Source organism: Photinus pyralis, unplaced genomic scaffold, assembly GCF_008802855.1.
Source record: "Photinus pyralis isolate 1611_PpyrPB1 unplaced genomic scaffold, Ppyr1.3 Ppyr1.4_LG1, whole genome shotgun sequence".
In the NCBI taxonomy this organism is placed as follows: Eukaryota; Metazoa; Arthropoda; class Insecta; order Coleoptera; family Lampyridae; genus Photinus; species Photinus pyralis.
Window position 1 is genome coordinate 21,556,483 of NW_022170249.1, and position 6,421 is coordinate 21,562,903.

Here is a 6,421-nt window from a genome sequence, read left to right on the forward strand (position 1 = left end):
CTGAAGTTTTCGCGTCGCACCACCGACCGTCTCGTTCGGACAACTTATCATGAGATCGTCGACGTAAAGGCGTTTGTCGATATCTCTCGTAACTCCTGGGGCAATCTCGTTTATCGCTATAGCGAAAAGTGAGCAGCTCAACGTGGAACCCTGCGGGACACCGTTCTCCAGCACGCGGTCTCCAGAATGGACATCACCAATCCTGACGGCAAATGTTCGTCTCTCGAGGAACGATTGTACAAACTTGGGTAAATTTCCGCGTAGATTGTAGTTGTACATTTTTTCTACAATGCCTTGTCTCCACGTCATGTCATATGCTCCTCTAATGTCGAAAAATACCGCCACAAGGTGTATGCGTTGGTCTAGTGCCCGCAGGATTTCATCGCCGAGCCCGACAAGATGGTCGATCGTCGATCGCCCTCTACGGAACCCGGCCTGATACGTTACCAGTACTCCACTACTCTCCAAAAACGATTGGAGACGCACGTTCACAAGTTTTTCTAGTAACTTTCCCGTTGCTCGATTTATTGTTCATGTAATTTATTCTTTCATTAGTAACTAATATACCTATAATCATTGATTATACACACCTATAATCAATGATATAATCAAAAGTTTACTGGTTTACTCAAGTATTCAGCTTTTTCAGATAAGTACAACAGCAAAATGCGAAAAGTAACCATAAAAGGGCGGGATCACTTGAATATTTAAAATAAGTCATGTCATTTGTCATGCAGAAATAGAAACATTCCTATTCCACGATTTACGTATTATTTCCTTATGATTTGTCTTATGACAGCCATAATACCAAAAATAGTATAGTGTAAACACAAATCTAAATGCTTGTTACTTATCATATGACAAATCACATGAGAAGTATGATAGTGTAAAGGTAATTTAAGAGGCCAACTTATGAGTATCTAACTTGTAAGAAATTTCACGAGGAGCATTTTCAGCTAAAAATATTTCATCTAACCCTAAAGATCGCGATATATTTTCAAAAAAACGCAAAAAGCCACGAAAATTGATGATTTTCGCCTCTTTTATGAATTTTCTAGGCTAAGAGATAGACCTAGGCTAACTTCTCAGTATCTACCTTGTATGAAATTTCATGAGAAATATTTTCAGCTAAACATATTTCATCTAGACCTCATAGATCGCACGATATCAGCCAAAAACGGCGAAAACACAGTTTCTGGGGAGTGGTGGGGTGGCTGGAGCCTTTAGCACAGGGTCTGGGGGGTGGGATTTTTAATATGTTGTTTCTGACACCTAACTGAACGTATTCCACCAATTTTTTCTTTTCCGCCTCAAAATGTCCAGTTTGCCAATTTTACAGTCTCTATCGCCTAGACTAAAAATATAATAAATATATAGAACTTTTATATATTTGCATTAAAAATTTTAAATATATAAGAAACAAGTTTTATATGCGTCGATGAAATATATAAAACTTCAGCTGCGTATGCCTATCACTAGAGTAGCCTCAAACTTGGCAACATCGACTAGCCTTTGTTTGAATTTGAACAGCTGATCTGCTACTTTTGTTTACACTCATATTTGTTGCGCATAGTTTTCAGATTGGGTTGTTTTGAAAATGGATGTCGAAGAGTTTCTATTAGAGTTGGTTTGACATTATGAGGAAGCGTACATATTTCAGCAACTTCATTCTGGTGATGTATGAATTTATTCGAGTCTGTAAATTAGAAAGTAACTGACGTGCATTAATGTGTTTGATATAACATTCTTCAGCAATTACTTTTAAGAATGTGTTGAGAAAGGCACATATTTATAAAATAATCATATTGTTTTGGTTTGCGTTTATCATCTACTGTATTCAGGTAATAGTAATTATCGCACGCTCAAATTTGTACACTAAGTATATTACTGTTATTGATATCCGTCGCTTAACGAAAGGTGCAGGCCCATTTTGTTTATCTTATTCGTAAAGTTTAAATTGCACATCAGCGCTACGATAATAGAATTGTAATAGTTATTTACCTAACAAGTTCGGTAAGTTAATTTTCCCGCATGAGCACTTTGTTTGCAGCACGACCGTAGGGAGTGCTGCATTTAGTGCGAATGCGGGAAAATTCTTTCCGAAAGAGTTAGGTACAATATTTTTTGTAACGAATTGCGTAAAAAAAGGTCAAAATTAATAGTTTTGTAAATTAGTTTTTTTTAATCATGAGTTGGTAACACAATCATATGTTTGGTTGGTAACATAATTTTGTAACTACCCACTTTTAATTGCACTGGTCACATTTAAAACTTCCACATCTTTGGTTAATACATATTTTGCCTTTGCAATGAGTGCTACTACTGGTCACGGCATTGCATCGTTTGCACTGAATATCCTTGGAAGTCTTCAATGTTAACAAATATGCTTTGAAAAGAGTGCTCTTATTGGTCGCGTAAGTGTACTGATCGTATTTAATATTCCCAGAAGACATGTGTGAACAAATGTGTTCTCAAATTTGATTTATCTTGAGTTGCGTAAATACACTCGTTACATTTAAAATCCTTGGAAGCTTTGTGTGTGTTAATATGTGCTTTCTTAAACTGCATATGCGAATAGTTGCAGAATATCACTGGTCACATTTTAAGACGTTTTAACAATAAATTTTACTTTTTCTTGAGTTCCAATTCTGAAAAATAATTTGATTGCGTTATAAGTTCTTGTTTATATATTTACGTAAAACTTAGTGTACGTCTGTTTCCGATTAATCGCACTAAATACCCTCAACCAACGGTTTAATTGATTTTACAGCAGATGACAGTTAACCATGACATGACGTTCGTTGACTTCAATAAGTACTACCAACCGAAGAACGCGCATAACCCCTTCTCTCCAGCGGAAACTAAAAAACACCGCGATGCGGGAAAGTCGTTTTCCCGTGCATCGAGGATGCTTGGAAACATTATCTTTCCATTCAATGAGTACAAAAAACTATATACAAGGGTTGACGTAAGTTGTGTATTTGATGTAATGAAGTTTCCGTATTCATTTTTTATCTAAGACTTACAGATCATTTTAATTTTCCCTGACAGTGTAAGAGATCAATTTGAATTTGTATAGATCAGTACAAACAATACCTTCCAGGGGCTGAGAAAATATAGGTACTAGTGCATGCATTTATTACACTTTAATTATATGAACCGGTTTCAAGTTTGAAAATTTACTATAAAAATAAAATAGTGATAGGTTGCTTGTTAGAAGTACACGAAATAGAAACGGCGGCGTGAAAACTAGCAGATCAGACATTCGACAGTGTGTTTTCTTTCTTAATCCAATAATATGTACATAATAAGTATATGTATAATATTCGAAATGTAAACAGAACTAGCAGATCAGTTGTTCAAATGAAACAAACGCTGGTTGCTGTTGCCAAGTTTGAGGTTACTGTAGCGCCACCAGTGATAGATACATAAAGCCGAAGTTTTATATATTTCATCGATGCTATCCTGCAGATATATAAAACTTAATTTCTTATATATTTAAAACTTTTAATGCAAATATATAAAAGTTCTAGATATATTTATTTTATTTTATATATTCGTGAGAAATAATTATGGTACAAACGGCGCCTCATATTTAGTTTTCACCCAAGTTTATAATGATTGGGGTATTTCTGCAATATTCAATTGTTTTTCGCGTGCATACCATTCCTTTATTATTATCGTTTCCACATTTCTGGGGTTACAATCGCAATTGCTTCCCTCCATAAGTTGACTCTGTTTTCCATGGTTGTTGTTGTGTTTGCAATAGATTCAGTTTCTTACATAAAAAAGGAGAGAGTGGTACAAAACAACAATAAAGCACTTCAGGCATGAAATGGGCAGATAAATTGATTCGAATTCGAAATTAAAGATTTAAAATGGAGATAGCTGTGTTTTTGAAAATAAGTAATATGTTATCTAATATAGAATTATCAAATCCCGTTGATAGCACGGCGAGAAAGCGTTCTTCCCATGAGTATGTGAGTGTTACAGACACCGCAACGTAAAAAACTTACACTCTAAAAGTCTAAACTACAAAATGAAGTAATTATGTTGTAATTTTCAGCAACATCCATTGGAAGTCGTTTTTGAGACACCTTCTTCCACATTCCTCCGTCATCGAATCGCCGACACAACGCTCTTCTTTGTAATGCATTTTTGAATTGTAATTGCAAAGGAATAAGAATGAATATGTACTCGCCTCTGATGTCAATACTCGCGCAATCCGATGTGTGAAGCATTTTTTTCTTTTCTGAAACAGAAACTTCAGAAACTAATGTCTTTCAACAATTGCTTCAGGCAGTGAATATGTGTAACTCGCATTTTATTTTTGGTGTTTGCAAATAAAAGGAAGTCCTACAGTAATTAGTGGATTGTAGATAATAGTAATCGGGATAAGTCTTTGTAATAATGATAAGAAAAGCAGATAATCATTCTATTTTAAAATGTATCTAATCTGTTAAACCTTTTGATACGTATGTATAAATCCATATGCAGGCTGCCTTATAAACGAGTATGATCATAATTTTGATTGAAGACATGTATTTTAAACTTGTGTTAGCGTCTGTTGGTCTCTTGTGTGTAGATGTTGCCTTAGGTATGTAAAGACACGTTTCTGATTGTATGCACGAATGGTCTCTAAAATTTGAAACCTTCATTTGCTGCCAGTATAGCAATCACGAACTTTAAAATACTACTTTAGCGGCTTCGAAAACAAGCATTTAGAATTAACATAGATGACAGTACTGATTACTTTTCTGAAGAGAATTCTAATGACCTTCAGCTCTAGGATATATCTGCAACTGGCCTTGAAGTGAAAGAGTAAACGTGAGCTACATGAAGTCGACATGTAGGTTCATCACCATCACCACCGCACACTCTTTTTTATAATAACTGTTTTTCTGATGCCTATCTTGGTAACGTGACACTGTCTGGGAAAGTTTTAACAGTAAGTACATTCCTGTTTGTTGTAATTTCTTGAGTCTTAAGAAAGTCTCACTAGCACTGGTCGATAATTTGAAATTACAATCAAACTAAAGTTGTAAATTGTTTGCCACATCATCGACATTAAGATGAATGTCACTAATCTTTATATTGATAGAGGATATAATTTTTATACTGAGATAATCACGTTCGAAAAGTAGTAGAGAAGATTTATTTGGATATGAAGTAGGATGTCACCAATAAACAACTCGATACATTACACAGGCAGATTATTAGATTTGAATTCGCAATTAAAGTATTTAAAATGAAGATAGCTTTATTCTTGGAGATAAGGGAGATCTTAAACTTACCAACCTGTATATGTTATTAATTATAATTTATGTAAATTCTTTATATTTGGGAGCAATGCTCGCAAGCCCGTCTACTTATTTATATATTAATTATATGGAAATTATGTGGTGTATCTATATTTGTTACTATGGAAATGCAGCTTTTTAAAATACGTCGTATTGGTGAGTTTATACAATCATTATCATTAGTTAAAATCATTAAGAAATATCCCATAGAAATTAAGGTTTATATTGCACGTTGCTAACCAACGAAACCTTCCTTGAGCTCAGTGCACTATAATGATAATGATTGTATAAACTCACTACTAGCACAGACACTGCTAGCGTCTGATGACATGATTATTAACCTTTTTTCCACTTGTTAAATTAATAAACAAACAATTCTGTCCAACCGTTCACTTTCTTATCAATATAATATGTTAATTTAGAGGACTTCAAGTGCTAGTAGTGAAAAAAATAGTATATACCACGGTAGAGAGGTCTCTTATTGCCTTCGCACCTTACACCCCTCGGCGCAAGCGCCTCGAGATGTAATCTTGGTGCTCAGGCAATAATACTGTACTTCTCTACCTTGATATATAATGTACTATTAGGTACATTTGATTTCTTTAAACGTATCGAATGGTAGGTGAACCCGAAAGGCGTTGCCATGGTTGTTATGGACGTTACGACTATTCTCCTGAAGCCGTTTACAACTGCCGTCATTTTATTAACGTTACCAAAACTGACACTTGCAAAAATTCCAAATATTGCATATTTTATTATGGAAGTAAGTAATTTGTTACTTTTTACACGAATATAATCTACCTCTTTTTAGCTCTTGAAAAATCGAGCAAGACCGAAGCTCAAGCGGTGAGATTTTGTTCGAACCGTGATTGCGATTACTTTAGGGCTTCGGGCCAAGCAAACCAACACTGTTCGCAGTGCGAAACCGACTATTGCAATACTGACATATATTGAACGTTAAGGAGAACCCTTTCTAAAAGGATTATGAACATTTTTGTGCATACTCTATAGTACCACTAATTATGTTACTATTCTTTAATATTGTTGATCTATTTGCTTTGACATTATCCTCTAAAAGTCTAAACTAATTATGTATGATATAATAAATGTATTTTCAGTCA

The 6,421-nt window shown here is 34.7% G+C and overlaps 1 long non-coding RNA gene across 1 annotated transcript; it reads left to right on the forward strand.

Annotated features, from left to right (window-relative positions):
* The first annotated feature begins 5,890 nt into the window (after nt 1–5,890).
* LOC116168538 lies at nt 5,891–6,421 on the forward strand. The gene is made up of 2 exons (XR_004144780.1): nt 5,891–6,063; nt 6,112–6,421. It is a non-coding gene; the product is annotated as an uncharacterized LOC116168538 (long non-coding RNA).